Source organism: Pristiophorus japonicus, chromosome 8, assembly GCF_044704955.1.
Source record: "Pristiophorus japonicus isolate sPriJap1 chromosome 8, sPriJap1.hap1, whole genome shotgun sequence".
NCBI classification, from domain to species: Eukaryota; Metazoa; Chordata; class Chondrichthyes; family Pristiophoridae; genus Pristiophorus; species Pristiophorus japonicus.
This window is the reverse complement of record NC_091984.1, coordinates 204,475,912-204,492,821: the sequence shown is the minus strand read 5'-3', so window position 1 is coordinate 204,492,821 and position 16,910 is coordinate 204,475,912.

Below are 16,910 nucleotides of genomic sequence, written 5' to 3'. Positions count from 1 at the left end.
TTTCTGCATCTCCATGTTTCAATTTTTCCAATCAGGTTTCCACCCCTGGTACAGCACCAAAACTAGCTGAACCAAAGTTACAAATTACATTCTCTGTAACTGTAACCATGGTGCATTATCTCTGCTCGTCCTCCGCAGCCTTTGACAGTTTACCACACCACCCTTGTCCAGCTCGATGGAACTGCCATCATTCGAGCGAGGGATTGCAAGTCCGTACGCATCACCGGCGCCATGACAGGAGCAGATGACTGCTGGATGGACCACCGCCTAATCCGTTCCGTCAACAACATTAATATGGCCCTAAAGCGATGACGGCAACAGAAGCAATGCCGCAGAAAAATCAATGTGGGGCACTCAAAGACCCAGCTAAGAGAGCCCTATAAAGCCAGCGCCTCACTGTCAAACTGGCGACCCTCAATGACCCAAAGATGCAGAGTGCCCACAGCGCCTGGTCTGCCCTCCAGGCCACTGTAACCAGTACCTGCAAAGAGTCGCTCAATCACTCAACCAGCAAACACCAGGACTGGTTTGATGAGAATGACCAGGAACTCCAGGAGCTAATAAATTGCAAGCGCAGGGCATTTTTGAACTTAAAGCAACAACCTAACTCGGGAGCAGCAAAGCAGCTCTACAGATGGCTGAACGCCGAGGTCCAACAAAAAACCCGCGACCTAAAGAATAGATGGTGAGTGGAGAAAGCACAGGAGATTCAGCAGCTGGCCGACAGCCATGGCGGCGAGGATTCTTCACCGCAGTCAAGTCCACCTACGGCCCAAGCACCCAAGGCCCCACCCATCTATTGACCAAGAATGGGGAGACACTCATCAAGGACACTGAAGCAGTCAGAGCCTGCTGGAAGGAGCACTTTGAGATTTCTTTAATCGGGACTCTGCCTTTGACACGAGTGTCCTCGACTCCATCCCACAGCATGCTGCATGCCACCATCTGAACAAAACCCCAGCCCTGCACGAGGTAGAAAAGGCCTTCCATCAGCTCAAGAACAACAAGGCATCAGAAGCAGATGGAATCCCCGCTGAGGCACTAAAGTATGGTGGAAAGGCACTATTGGCTTGAATGCATGACCTCATCTCTCTCATCTGGAAGGAGGAGTGCATGCCTGGAGATCTCAGAGATGCTGTAATCATGACTATCTTTAAAAAAGGGGAAAAATCTGACTGCGGCAACTATAGAGGACTCTCCCTGTCGGCCACTGGGAAAGTTATCACTAGAATCCTCCTCAACTGTCTTCTCCCTGTGGCTGAAGAGCACATCTCTGAGTCACAACGCAGATTCCATCCATTACGGGGTACAACGGACATGATCGTCACAGTGCGACACTCATAAGAGAAATGCAGAACAGCACCAACCCTTGTACATGGTCTTCTTTGACCACACAAAGGCCTTTGACACTGTTAACTGCGAAGGACTATGAAGCATCCTCCTCCAGTTTGGCGCCATCCTCCGCCTGCTTCACGATGACATGCAAGCCGTGATCCTGACCAATGGATCCACCACAGATCCAATCCATGTCCGGACCAGGGTCAAGCAGGGCTGTGTCATCACGCCAACCCTCGTCTCGATCTTGCTCACTGCAGTGCTCCATCTTACACTCAACAAGCTCCCTGTTGGAGTGGAACTAAACAATAGAACAAGTAGGAATCTGTTCAACCTTCAATGCCTCCAGGCTAGATCCAAGACCGTCCCATCCTCTGTCATTGAACTACAGTACGCGGACGACGATTGCATCTGCGCACATACAGAACTCCAAGCCATCGTCAACATCTTCACTGAGGCGTACGAAAGCATAGGCCTTACACTAAACATCCGTAAGACAAAAGTCCTCCACCAACCTGACCCCGCCAGGCATCACTGCCCCCAGTCATCAAAATCCACATCGCAACCTTGGACAACATGGACCACTTTCTATACCTTGGGAGCCTACGATCAGCAAGGGCAGACATTGATGACGAGGTCCAACACTGCCTCCAGTGCACCAGCGCAGCCTTCGGTCGCCTTCGGAAGAGAGTGTTCAACGATCAGGCCCTCAAATCTGACACCAAGCTTACGGTATACAGGGCTGTAGTAATTCCTGCCCTCCTGTATGGCTCAGAGACGTGGACTATATACAGTAGACACCTCAAAACGCTGGAGAAGTACCACCAACGATGTCTCCGCAAGATCCTGAAAATCCCCAGGGAGGATAGACGTACCAAAGTCAGTGTTCTCGATCAGGTTAACATCCCTAGCATCGAAGCACTAACCACACTCAATCAGCTCCGTTGGGAAGGCCACATTGTCCGCATGCCCGACATAAAACTCCCAAAGCAAACGCTCTACTTGGAACTCCTACACGGCAAGCGATCCCCAGGTGGGCAGAGGAAACGCTACAAGGACACTCTCAAAGCCTCCTTGATAAAGTGCACCGGCACCTGGAAATCCCTGGCCAAAAACCGCCCTAAGTGGAGGAAGAGCATTTGGAAGGGCGCGAAGCACCTCAAGTCTCATCGCCGAGAGCATGCAGAAAACAAGTGCAGGCAGTGGAAGGAGTGTGCGGCAAATCAGACTCCCCACCCACCCTTTCCTTCAATGACTGTCTGTCCCACCTGTGACAGAGACTGTAATTCCCGTATTGGATTGTACAATCACCTGAGAACTCACTTTTAGAGTGGAAGCAAGTCTTCCTTGATTTCGAGGGACTGCCTATAATGATATGATGGTAGTAATGCCACTTTTAGCTGTTGAATTGTATCCAGAATATCTGCAATGACGACTTCTCTTCCCATTCCCGCAGCATTACCTCCAGAGCACTCCTCATTTGTGCCATTGTCATCTTCAGATTCGACAACTCCAATGATCTCCTGGCCATCCTTCCATCACTTAACCCTTCATAATCTTCAGCTCATCCAAAACTTTGCTGTTTAAAGTCCTACTTACCCATCACTCATGACCATGCCGAACTACAATTACTCTGGGTCATCCACTTCAAATTTAAAATTCTCATCTTGTGGTTAAATCATTCATGCCTCATCCCTCCCTATCTGCAACTTCCTCCCAAACTCACTCTTCCTCTTACTCTGGCCTTTTGTGCATTCTCTTCTTCCTCCTCCACCACCCCACCTTTGGCAGGTGTGCCTCCAGCTACCTAGGCCCTATGCTTTGGAATTAATTCCCTTCCTGAACACCTCCGCCTCTCTCTTCACCTTTTAAGACCCTGTTTAAAACCCACTTTTGATTAAGCATTTAGTAACCCATCCTAATAACTCCTTCTTTGGTCAATGTCCATTTTTTAAAATTAGCTTCTGTGAAGCATTCAGGAATTGTTTCTCTACATTAAAGATGCTACATAAATGCACATTGTTGTTTAGGGCACTGATTCTACTTTCTACAAGGGCTGTGAAAACTAACATTATATGTATCCAGTTTAATACTGAACTCCCTATAGAGAGCTAAACTAGTCTCATAAGTGAGAAGTATATATAGAAGTTTAATTGAGGCAGGTGGTTTCTTTGACCAATCTATTAGTTGAAAGAGGTCTGTAAGTTACAACCACCCCACCTAGGTGGGACAAATAAAAAACCTTTGGGATTGAGATTTGATTGTGTCCGTATCCAAAACATGAGCACCTCTGCTCTTTCCACAGATATTGCCTGACCTACATTTGATGTTTTTGTTTGGGATTGATTAGTTGCTTTTCTGTTGTATTTTGTCAACAAACTGTCTCGTCATTCCCTCTGGCTGAAATACAAAAATGTAATAGGCTGCAATAGGTCCCCAATCCTTCTTGAGCCTTCCCATTCACTACACTTATTGGTTCTAGTCATGCAGGCTGACGTATGAAAATGTTCACATAGGAACCTGCCAAGTGGAGTTTGGGTCTTCAGCTTTCAGGTTAACAATTGTTAGAAGCCCAACTCCTCCATTGAGGAGCAGAACAGTCAGCTATGAAACTCAGCTCAGTCCCCCAACTCTGCTATCTCCTGTCATTTCATCGGTTCTACCCGATTAGAGAATAACATACAGTGATCCCTGCAAAATAAAACTGTACTCTATGATGTAAATGGCATATGCTTCTCCCGTGTGCCTCCAGGTAAGCGAGCCTCCAGGAGGTACACAAGAGAAGCCCAGGATACTTCACCCTGAATTTTTGTGTTCTAAGAGACAGGCGTAGTGGGGAAATAAAGACTTTTCTATGTTAGCCATCTAGTATCAGTATGAAGCACTGGCCAAGATTCTATCCTAACGATGTACCTCAGCCCCAACCTCAAAAAACAAACTGCACTACTGAATTTTTCACTTCCCATGTTAGACATCCTTTTAGCTGCTTGGAGTGAGATTGGCAATTTGTGCTGAAGACTTGGATCTCCACCCCCCAAATAATATATAAAAGTTAACCAAGCTCCATAATTTGTATGAAAGCTGCTGAAATAATAAACAACTTAAGTTTGCTTTGACATTGTTCCAGACTATCAGAAAATATCTCTACAACTCAGACTACAGTAGTTAGCCAAGGTCAAGGTCAAGCAAACAAACCTTATCTCTCCAGCTCTTCCAGCTTAGCATCCAAATGCATTTTGAACTCCTCCCAATGTTCTTGCAAGATAATAAGGATAAGGTAATAAGAATATAATATAAACGTTCTGTTCCATAAACATTTGTCGCCATTGACTATGGGTGTTATCTGCCTTGTTTCAAAGCTTCCCTGGTAAAGTGTAGCATCCCCACCGACTCCTGGGAGTCCCTGGCCGAAGACCGCCCTGGGTGGAGGAGGTGGATCCGGGAGGGTACTAAGCGCCTCGATACTCGTCGGCGAGTGCATGCGGGGAAGACAAGAGCAGGCTCCAGAAGGAACGTGCGGCAAACCTGTCCCATCCTCTCTTACCCTCAACGACTGTCTGTCCCACCTGTGGCAGGGACTGTGGCTCTCGCATTGGACTGTTCAGCCACCTAAGTACTCATTCTAAGAGTGGAAGTAAATCTTCCTTGATTCCGAAGGACTGCCTATGATGATGAATATTTCCATCTAATTCTAATTTTGCCAAATAAGCATAAATCTTGAATAGTCATAGCTTTAAACGTTCATTTTGCTTTACATGTATATTTGAGTTGGGGAGAAAGCCTGTGGTTGGGCGATCTTCCATCAAAGTACAGAGGTGTCACAGGAATGGAAAAATATTGCCATCCCAGAATACAATTAAAGGAACCCCTCAGTCTACTAGAATCAGAGAACAGGATATTGATTAGCCTGAATTTAAAGATAATGGATAACCATTATATTAAATCTCCATTAAAATGTGAGTGGTCACAACATTCCAGTGGTATTGCACCTGTCGGTGGTGCAGTGAGGTTCATGTTACTGGAAAAAATTATGAGGGACAGGATAAATTTTCATTTAGAAATACACGGATTAATCAAGGTTAGTCAGCATGGATTTGTTAAGGGAAGGTCGTGTCTGACTAACTTTATTTTTTGAGGAGGTAACACAGAGGGTCAATGAGGGTAGTACATTTGATGTAGTGTATATGGATTGTAGCAAGGCTTTTGATAAGGTTCCACATGGCAGGCTGGTCACGAAAGTAAAAGCCCATGATCCAGGGCAAAGTGGCAAGTTGGATTCAAAATTGATTCAGAGGCAGGAAGCAAAGGGTAATGCTTGATGGGTATTTTTGTGACTGGAAGGATGTTTCCAGTGGGGTTCCACAAGACTCAGTGCTAGGTTCCTTGCTTTATGTGGTATATTTTTGTGGATAAGGTGGTTAAGAAAGCATACAGAATGTTTGCCTTTATTGGCCGAGGCATAGCATATAAGAGCAGTGAGGTTATGCTTAAATTGTATAATACTTTGGTTAGGCCACAGCTGGAGTATTGTGTGCAGTTCTGGTCATCGTATTTTAGGAAGGTCGTGATTGCACTAGAGAGGGTGCAGAGAAGATTTACTAGAATGCTGCCTGGAATGGAGAATCTTAGTTATGAGGACAGATTGGATAGCTTGGGTTTGTTCTCATTGGAACAGAGGAGGTTGAGAGGAGACCTCATTGAGGTGTACAAAATATTGAGGGGCCTGGACATAGTGGATAGTAAGGGTCTATTTCAATTGGTGGAGGGATCTATTACGAGGGGGCATAGTTTTAAGGTGGTTGGTGGAAGGTTTAGAGGGGATTTGAGGGGGGGGGGCGCCTTCTTTACGCAGAGGGTTGTGGGGATCTGGAACTCATTGCTTGGAAGAGTGGTGGATGCAGAAACCCTCACCTTTTTTAAGAGATGGTTGGATGGGCACTTAAAGTGCAGTAACCTGCAGGGTTACAGACCAGGAGCTGGTCATTGGGATTAGTCTGGATGACCTTTTGAAGGTAGCAGGCCAGGTAGATAAGATGGTTAGGAAGGCATATGGAATACTTGCCTTTATTAGCCAAGGCATAGAATACAAGAGCAGGGAGGTTATGCTTGAATTGTATAAAACACTGGTTAGGCCACAGCTAGATGACTGTATGCAGTTCTGGTCACCACATTACAGGAAAGATGAGAGGGTACAGAGGAAATTTACGAGGATGTTGCCTGGACTGGAGAATATTAGCTATGAGGAAAGATTGGATAGGCTGGGTTTGTTTTCTTTGGAACAAAGGGGGCTGAGGGGAGACCTTATTAAGGTGCATAACATTATGATGGGCCTAGATAGAATTGATAGGATGTACCTATTTCCCTTAGCAGAGGGGTTAACAACCAGAGGCCATAGATTTAAAGTAATTGGTGGAACGTTTAGAGGGGATTTGAGAGGAAATTTCTTCATCCAGAGGGTGGGGGTCTGGAACTCACTGCCTGAAAGGGGTGGGAGAGACAGAAACCCTCACCACATTTAAAAAGTACTTGGATTTGCACTTGAAATGCCATAACCTACAGGGCTACAGACCAAGAGCTGGAAAGTGGGATTAGGCTGGATAGCTCTTTGTTGGCCAGGGCAGACATGATGGGGTGAAATGGCCTCGTTCCATGCTATAAATTTCTATGATTCTATGTTACAGGACAATGTTACAGTGACAGCAATATTTTATTACCCTGAACTTTTGTCATTGCACTAGAAAGATTTTGAGTTGAGCAATTTGACATAATAACCGGTGAATTGTTGACATTGTTTCTCCCCCGCGCCCCCTCCTCCCCCCCCAATAGCTGTTGTGATTTTGTCGCCTCCTAAATCAGTGCAATCTTTCCCGCAACTCCATGTTTGAATCCCTCCACAGCACTGAAACAGCCTTTAACAAAGTCAAGAATTACATCATACGTGTCTGTGACTGTGGTAAAGTATCCCTCCGCATTCTTCTCGAGAGGTCTGCAGAACGGTTCATGACATCATCCTCCTTCAACGCCTCTCCTCCGTACTCCAGCTGGGTGGGACCGCTCTCGCCTGAACCATGACCCCACTACCGAACATCAAGCCATTGTTTCCAAGACTGTCACTGACCTAATCTCCTCTAGAGATCTTCCCTCTATGGCTGTCAACCTCATAGTCCCCCAACCCTCACAACCTGCTTCTACCTCCTTCCCAAGATCCACAAACAAACAGGACGGCCTGGCAGACCCATCGTTTCAGCCTGTTCTTGACCCATGGAACTGATTTATTCCTATCGCGAGTATTTTTTCCCCCTTGTCCAGTCTCTTTCCACCTACATTGACTCTTCCAATGCCTTCCGCCACTTTAACAGTTTCCAGGCCCTAACTCTCTCCTTTTCACTGTGGATGTCCAATCCCTCAACACGCCCATCCCCCACCAGAACGGCCAGAGGGCACTCCGCTTTTTCCTTGAACAGAGGCCTATCCACCACTATCACCCTCCTCCATCTGACTGAACTTGTTTTCACGTTGAACAACTTCTCCTTTGACTCCACTCACTTACTCCAAATTAAAGGTATTGCTTTGGGAACCCACATGGGCCTTGGCTATGCCTGCCTTTTCGTGAGATATGTGGATCATTCTTTATTCCAGTCCTACTCAGGTCCCCTCCTCTCTTTTTCCAGTACATTTATTACTGTATTGGTGCCGTTTCAAGTTCTGTTCTCGCCCTGAACGAGAACATTTCATTCACTTTGCTTCCAATTTCCACCCTTCCCTCAACTTCACATAGTCCATCTCCAACTCTTCCCTTCCTCGACTTCTCTGTCTCCATTTCTGGGGATAGGCTGTCGACAAACATCCACTATAAGCCACAGCTACCTGGACTCCACTTCCTCCCACCCAGCTTCCTGTAAGGATTCTATTCCATTCTCCCAGTTTCTGATGATGCCACCTTCCATACGAGTGCTTCCAATATGTCTTCCTTTTTGCTCAACTGAGGATTCTCCTCTACCGTGGTTGACATGACCCTCGACCGTGTTCGTTCCATTTCCCACAATTCTGCTCTCACCCCTTCCCCTCCCGCCCAGAACCACAATAGGATTCCCCTTGTCCTCATCTTTCACCTCACCAGCCTCCACATTCAACGGATCATCCTCCACCATCTTCAGCATGATCCCACCACCAAACACATCTTCCCCTCCCCTCCCAGCATTCCAAAGGGACCACTCCCTCCGTGACACCCTGGTCCAATCTTCAATCTCCCCCCACGGCACCTTCTCGTGTAAACGCAGGAGATGCAACACCTGTCCTTTTACCTCCTCCCTTCCCACTGTCCAGTGACTGAAATGCTCCTTCCAGGTGAAACTGGGATTTACTTGTACTTCTTTCAATTTAGTATACTGTATTCACTGCTCGTGATGCAGTTTCCTCTACATTGGGGAGACCAAATGCAGATTGGGTGACCGCTTTGCAGAGCACCTCGATTCAGTTCGTAAGGGTGACCTCGAGCTTCCAGTCGCCTGTCACTTTAATTTTCCACCCCACTCTGACCTCTCTGTCCTTGGTCTCTTACACCATTCTAACAAAGCTCAACATAAGCTCGAGGAACAGCACCTCATCTTTTGATTAGGCAAATTACAGCCTTCTGGTCTCAACATCGAGTTCAACAATTTCAGACCATAACCTCTGCCATTCTGCCATTCCCATTTGCAGTATTCAACCATTCCTGCCTTCCACCCTATCACAGACTGTCCCTTTTGTTCTTTCCTCCTGTCCCTGCCTCTGCACCTGGTTATAGCTAACTTTTTCCAGTTCTGAGGAAAGGTCACAAATCTGTTTCTCTCTCCACATATGCTGGCTGACCTACTGAGTTTTACCAGCATTTTCTGTATTTATTTCAGATTCCAGCATAAGCAGTATTTTGCTTTTCTATTCCTATCTTTTCAGTTGGAGAATCAGCAGCAATGGCTTTTCTTTGGACCGTTACCTCTGGAGTCCCCCAAGAATCTATCCTTGGGCCCCTACTATTTCTCATCTACATGATGCCCCTCACTGATACCAGCTGAAAACACGTCAGGTTCCACATGTACGCTGATGACATATACTGCTGGTTATCAGATATCCAGTACTGAATGAGCAGAAATATTGTCCACTTCAATATTGGGAGGACCGAAGCCATGATCTTCGGTCTTCGCCCCAAACTCCGTTCCCCAGCCAATGACTCCATCCCTCTCTCTGACCACTGTCTGAAGCTGAACCAGACTGTTAGCAACCACGGCATCCTATTTGACCCCGAGCTGAGCTTCTGAATCTATATCCTTTCCATCACTAAAACCACCTACTTCCACCTCCGTAACATCGCCTGTCTCAGCTCACCTGCTGCTGAAAGACTCACCCCTAGACACGACTATTCCAATGAACTCTTGGCCGGCTTCCCACCTTGCACCCTCTAAATTTGAGCTCAACCAAAACTCTGCTGCCTGTATCCTCACACCCTCCAATGCCCCTTGCCCCTTGCTTGCCCCTCCTTATGTCTAACCTGCTCCAGCCCTACAACCGTCTCTGCGCTCCTCCAATTCTGGCCTCTTGCGCATCCCCAATTTTAAATCGCTCCACCATTGGCAGCTATGCCTTCAGCAACCTAGGCCCTGTTAATTGTATTAAAGTGGTGTTTTGCAATTGGGTGTTAATTGTATTCAGGTGGTGGGAATTAACTGGAACCCCCTTGCTCTCATATATATGGGAGTAGGCTGCGAAAGGGTTGCAAGCTGATTTTGGGGGTGTACAAACAGAAAATAGGTGCAGGAGTAGGCCATTCGAGCCTGCACCGCCATTCAACGAGTTCATGGCTGAACATGCAACCTCAGTACCTCATTCCTGCTTTTTCGCCATACCCCTTGATCCCCCTAGTAGTAAGGAAAACATCCAACTCCTTTTTGAATATATTTAGTGAATTGGCCTCAACAACTTTCTGTGGTGGAGAATTCCACAGGTTCACCACTCTCTGGGTGAAGAAGTTTCTCCTCATCTCGGTCCTAAATGGCTTACCCCTTATCCTTAGACTGTGACCCCTAGTTCTGGACTTCCCCAACATTGGGAACATTCTTCCTGCATCCAACCTGTCTAAACCCGTCAGAATTTTAAACGTTTCTATGAGATCCCCTCTCATTCTTCTGAACGCCAGTGAATACAAGCCCAGTTGATCCAGTCTTTCTTGATATGTCAGTCCCGCCATCCCAGGAATCAGTCTGGTGAACCTTCGCTGCAGTCCCTCAATAGCAAGAATTTCCTTCCCTCAAGTTAGGAGACCAAAACTGTACACAATACTCCAGGTGTGGCCTCACCAAGGCCCTGTACTCAAATCCCCTCGCTATGAAGGCCAACATGCCATTTGCTTTGTTAACCGCCTGCTGTACCTGCATGCCAACCTTCAATGACTGATGTACCATGACACCCAGGTCTCGTTGCACCTCCCCTTTTCCTAATCTGTCACCATTCAGATAATAGTCTGTCTCTGTTTTTACCACCAAAGTGGATAACCTCACATTTATCCACATTATACTTCATCTGCCATGCATTTGCCCACTCACCTAACCTATCCAAGTCACTCTGCAGCCTCATGGCATCCTCCTCGCAGCTCACACTGCCACCCAACTTAGTGTCATCCGCAAATTTGGAGATACTACATTTAATCCCCTCGTCCAAATCATTAATGTACAATGTAAACAGCTGGGGCCCCAGCACAGAACCTTGCGGTACCCCACTAGTCATTGTCTGCCATTCTGAAGAGTACCCATTTACTCCTACTCTTTGCTTCCTGTCTGACAACCAGTTCTCAATCCATGTCAGCACACTACCCCCAATCCCATGTGCTTTAACTTTGCACATTAATCTCTTGTGTGGGACCTTGTCGAAAGCCTTCTGAAAGTCCAAATATATCACATCAACTGGTTCTCCCTTGTCCACTCTACTGGAATTCCAGAAGATTTGTCAAGCATGATTTCCCTCTCACAAATCCATGCTGACTTGGACCTATCATGTCACCTTTTTCTAAACCCTATGACATCCTTAATAATTGATTCCATCATTTTACCCACGACTGATGTCAGGCTGACCGGTCTATAATTCCGTTTTCTCTCTCCCTCCTTTTTTAAAAAGTGGGGTTACATTGGCTACCCTCCACTCGATAATGCATCCACTATTTCCAAGGCCACCTCCTTAAGTACTCTGAGATGCAGTCCATCAGGCCCTGGGGATTTATCGGCCTTCAATCCCATCAATTTCCCCAACACAATTTCCCAACTAATAAGGATTTCCCTCAGTTCCTCCTCCTTACTAGACCCTCTGACCCCTTTTATATCCGGAAGGTTGTTTGTGTCCTCCTTCGTGAATACCGAACCAAAGTACTTGTTCAATTGGTCTGCCATTTCTTTGTGCCTTCCCCTGATTCTGACTGCAGGGGACCTACGTTTGTCTTTACTAACCTTTTTCTCTTTACATATCTATAGAAACTTTTGCAGTCCGTCTTAATGTTCCCGGCAAGCTTCCTCTCGTACTCTATTTTCCCTGCCCTAATCAAACCCTTTGTCCTCCTCTGCTGAGTTCTAAATTTCTCCCAGTCCCCAGGTTCACTGCTATTTCTGGCCAATTTGTATGCCACTTCCTTGGCTTTAATACTATCCCTGATTTCCCTTGATAGCCACGGTTGAGCCATCTTCCCTTTTTTATTTTTACGCCAGACAGGGATGTACAATTGTTGCAGTTCATCCATGTGGTCTCTAAATGTTTGCCATTGCCCATCCACTGTCAACCCCTTAAGTATCATTCGCCAATCTATCCTAGCCAATTCACGCCTCATACCTTCAAAGTTACCCTTCTTTAAGTTCTGGACCATGGTCTCTGAATTAATTGTTTCATTCTCCAGCCTAATGTAGAATTCCACCATATTATGGTCACTCTTCCCCAAGGGGCCTCGCAGTATGTAATGTGTGTCTCTGTAAATAAAGGCTATTTAGACTCTAGTATTAGATCCTTCACTACCAGGCTATCTGACATTTACAGGCTTCAAACTCTGAAATTCTCTCCCGAGACCTCTCCACCTTGAAGATGCTCCTTAAAGCCTACCTCTGGCCAAGCTTTTGGTCACCTATCCTAATATCTCACAAAGTGCTGGCTATCAAATTTTGTTGATAACATTCCCGTGAAGCACCTTGACATGTTTTACTATGTTGAAAGTGCTATATAAATGCAAGTTGTTGTTGAAGGCACTACATAAATGCAAATTGTTCTTGTGAGCACTTTTATTACTGTTGTACCATAATCTAAAAAAAGTTTGTGAGGAAAAATAAGTCCCAAAATGTAGTTAATTTAAATTTTGCAGTGCCAAATCACAATTAAAAAAATTAAGCCACATAAGTATGAAGAAATGGGCTGCAAAGTGAGGAAGGCAAGCTTGCAGTGTAGAGTTAAAGAATGGCAGAGACACTAAATAAGTGCTTTGACTCAGTTCCCACAGAGGTGGTGTATATTGGAATTATAGAGCTTAATTTTCGTCTTTGCTGATTTTTGGCACCCAGGGGGATAAACAGACGATTTATTTGTGCCCGATTGCGGCGAAAATAAAAATACAATTTTCGCCAAAGTAAAATTTAATTTTGGCGCTGCAGTACCTGAAGTTAAGTCTGGGGGTGGAGCTTGAAGTGTGCACCGAAAAGTCTCTGAGCATGTGCTGGGGGGAAAAAAAATCACTTTTTCCACGTGACGGGTGTGACAGTGCATTCACAGTGAACTTCCTGGTCTGGATCAAGAGCTTGGATTGGAGCTGGACAAAATTTTAGCTGCAAAAAAATGGATCCAAGGGAAGGACAAGGACAAGGACAAGGGGGAAGGGCCAAGAAATTTCTAGCAGAAGCAATTAAGCCCCTGGTAGACATAATTGAAAGAGAGATGGGATGTGCTTGAGAATAAAGGAAGAATGGGACAAAAGAAATTGAAATCCTCTCTCCGAGCAAAACTTTGGAAATAAATTGCAGAAGAGTTCAATGCAGTGACCATGATCCCAAGAAGCGGCAGGACCTTGGCCAAGCAGTTACTGTAAGTAATATTTTTATTTATGCACTGCAATTACATTTTTAAATGTGACTGGTGTGTGTGTGTGTGTGTGTGGCCACCACAGCAGAAGGACCCTCTCTTTAAAAAGTTATATTTTCATCTTTGCAGAGGAAGGTCAAAAACTGGAGGTGCACCAAGTAGGCTGTAACTAACAGCCGTGGAACAGAGGATCGCTGATATAATTAAATCTCGCAAGAGATCATCCACCAATGTGGATGCTGGGCCCAGGTTACCGACAAAGGGTAAGCCCTGCAAATTGCAGTCTGGGTTGGCATCCTGGTCTTTGAAAAAAAGAGCCTGTGCTGTGACCCGCGTATTATTCTTCATCAGGACGAGGATGAACTGGACAATGAAGGGCAGCAGGAAGACCCCAATACTGAGATGTTTACATTGGAATTGGAGCCAGTAAACCCTCTGAGTGGGCACCAAGCCCTTTGCTGACCAATACAACCGATGCGACATTTCATGCGGTACAGTCTGAGGCTGCGGGTCCCAGTGGGTTGCAGCAAGCCACACCTGGGAGACGGCCGAGGAGGGGGGGGGGAGAGCATTGAGCTAAGGAGATCGCTCCTGGACACCACAGGCGGGGGGAGGGGATGTCGGGATGTGTGAGGGGATGTCGGAGATGAGGGAGGGGATGTCGGAGATAGCTGCTGCAATAAGTGGACACACCCAGGCTGTCATTGCCCAACAGCAATTGGCAGCATCAACTGCTGACATTCACTTTCCAATCCCCAGACCAACCTCAGGTGGTGTGCCGCGGGTTGATCCACAGGCTGAAGAGGAGTCCGAAGAAGAACCCGGGCCTTCCACAATGCTGTCTGCGAGGTCTGTCCGCCCAACTCCACCAACAACAAATGCGCCTTCACGCAGAAAACAGAAAAAAACCTTGGGGTCGGGGTGAGGAAGCAAAAGTCTGCAACAACGGGCACAGGTAGGGGTAGAGGCAACAAGAGGGGCAAGAGGTGTGCACAGCACGAAGGTATTTGAATAAGGGGGAGAAGATATGGCTGCAGCTAGAGTTTGTTTGTTTGTTGCTGCTACTTGTTTTCTTCATTGAAAAGTTGTTTGATACAAATTTTTAAATTAAAGTATAAAACAGTACAAATGTTTAACAAACCTAATTATTTTTAAAATTTAAGCAGAATCCTGCACATTATTTTTTGAATTAAAGCAACATAAACCAACACATTACATACATTATGTACATTATTTTTCACACTAACAGGTGCAAAGAGTCAACACTGTCGGGTCGTTTAGCCTTCTGGCAGCAAAGCGATCATGGTTTAGCTGCTGACGCATGTCTCTAGCTATGTCTATAAGTGCACGAGGCTGCCTCCTCTGCCGTCGTCCTGAGAGTCGAGGTGGTGGCATGGGTTAGTCCTTCTCTTCCTCCCTCCCTCCCTCCCCCCCTTCAGGAGGATCTTCAATGTCCAGTGCCTGGCCCTTCATGATGGCCAAGTTGTGTAGCATGCAGCACACGCCAGTGAACTGACCGACGTGGTGAGGGGCATATTGCAGGTAGCCTCCAGAGTGGTCCAGGCATCGGAAACGCTGCTTCAGTACGCAAATTGTCTGCTCTATGATGCACCGTGTCGTTATGTGCGACATGTACCGACGCCCTGGCTCAGTGTGGGGATTGCGTAGGGGGGTTGTAAGCCAGGTGAGGAGCCCGTACCCTTTGTCCCTGAGCAAACAGCTGTGCCCTTCTGGCAGCTTCTGAAACATCACAGATATAATGCTCTCACATAGGATGAAAATATCACGGATGTTACCTGGGTACTTAGCATCCACTGCCATGATCCGATGCTTATTGTCGCAGATGAGCTGGACATTTAGGGAGTGTAACCCTTTCCTGTTGCAATAAACCTCAGTCATCCAAAGGTACTCTCAAGGCAATATGGGTAGTCAATCGCATTCTGTAGCTTTGGGAAGCCAGCAATTCTGGAGAACCCACAGCGTGGTCATAGGGAAATTGATGAACTGGTCCCTTTTGGTATACAGTGCAGCAGTCACCTGTCGAATGCAGTAATGTGTGGTGTGCTGCGAGATGCAGCATATGTCCCCAGTTGCTGCTTAAAATGAGCTAGAAGCATAGAAGGCAAGTGCTGCAGTGATCTTCACTTCGACAGGTAGGGCAGTCCTCCTGCCACTTCTTGACCGTAAATCTACCCTGATTAGCTGGCCAATCTCCCATTACCTCGCTTGTAAATCGCAGCCTGCGAATGCAGTCTGCCTCACTCAGGTGTAGGGGTATGAGCGCCTGTCCCTGTAGATTCGAACAGGGTATGGCCTCCTCCCCATCAATGCCCGAGCGATCTGGTTTCTGAGACAGTGGCTTCGTATTATCTGTCGCCTCTGCATGGCTTGCATTTAAATCAACCTTATTACATGAGGCATAGTAATAGTTGCACCCACAATTATTCTTAAATTTTGTTATTCTTGTTATTGTGAGAAACTAATTGCTGAAGCACTCGCACCTTTGCTGGGAGACGCCCTGGTCTGTGCATACACGACACTAAGCTCTGTCTCTATGGAGACACACCGTAGAGTTATTTATCATACTAGTTACAGCTTTTGCAGAAATGCATGTTTGCTACTGTGCCGTCTCCAATGCACAGTTCAGAGTGCATACCGGTAGGATCGCTCCCTCTGCCTGACAGAAACACAGGAGATCGGCGCTCAGCTTGGAAAGAAGTCCGGGGGGTGGGATGGGATCCAAGCACCGAGCTCCTGTACTTGTGTCCAGCCACGGGAGCGATCCTCCCAGCGGCCGGCACTCCTCCGACCTGTGCCTAGAACCCCGTGAGCCGAGATTCTGTGGTGGGGTGGAGTCACTATTTGCCCATTCTCAAAAACATTGTGGGAAAAATTCACTTTCCGAGTTATTTCCTGAGTTCCCTCAGCAAAAATCATGATGAATGTGTTTTATATTGTCTTTTCCCCCTCGCTCCAAAAATTCAAATATACTCTGCGCTGATTTCTTTACATTAACGTAGGATTTTTCTGATCAGTACTTAAGGCCACTGTGCACTGTCCTGAAAAAAAGACTGGTGTTGGTGAAAATCGGTTAAATGACCAAAAACGGCACAGAAATCAGTTTTCACCATGATCTGCGGCAAATAAGCTGGCTTACAAAAAATCCAGCGCTGACAGTTGGTGCCATCGTACAAACTTTGAAAGTTGCAAAAATCAAGATTACTCCAAAAATTTCAGCGAATGCCAGAAAAACAGCACCCAATGGTGATGAAAATTCAGCCCATAGAACTTTAAAAAACTGTTCATAGGATGAGGGCGTCACTGGCAAGGCCAGCATTTATTGTCCATCGCTAATTGCCCGAGAATATGGTGGTGAGCTGCCTTCAATCGCTGCAGTCCGTGTGTTGAAGGTACGCCTACAGTGCTGTTGAATCCCAGGATTTTGAGCCAGTGATGAGGAAGGGAACAGTGATATACTTCCAAGTCAGGATGGTATG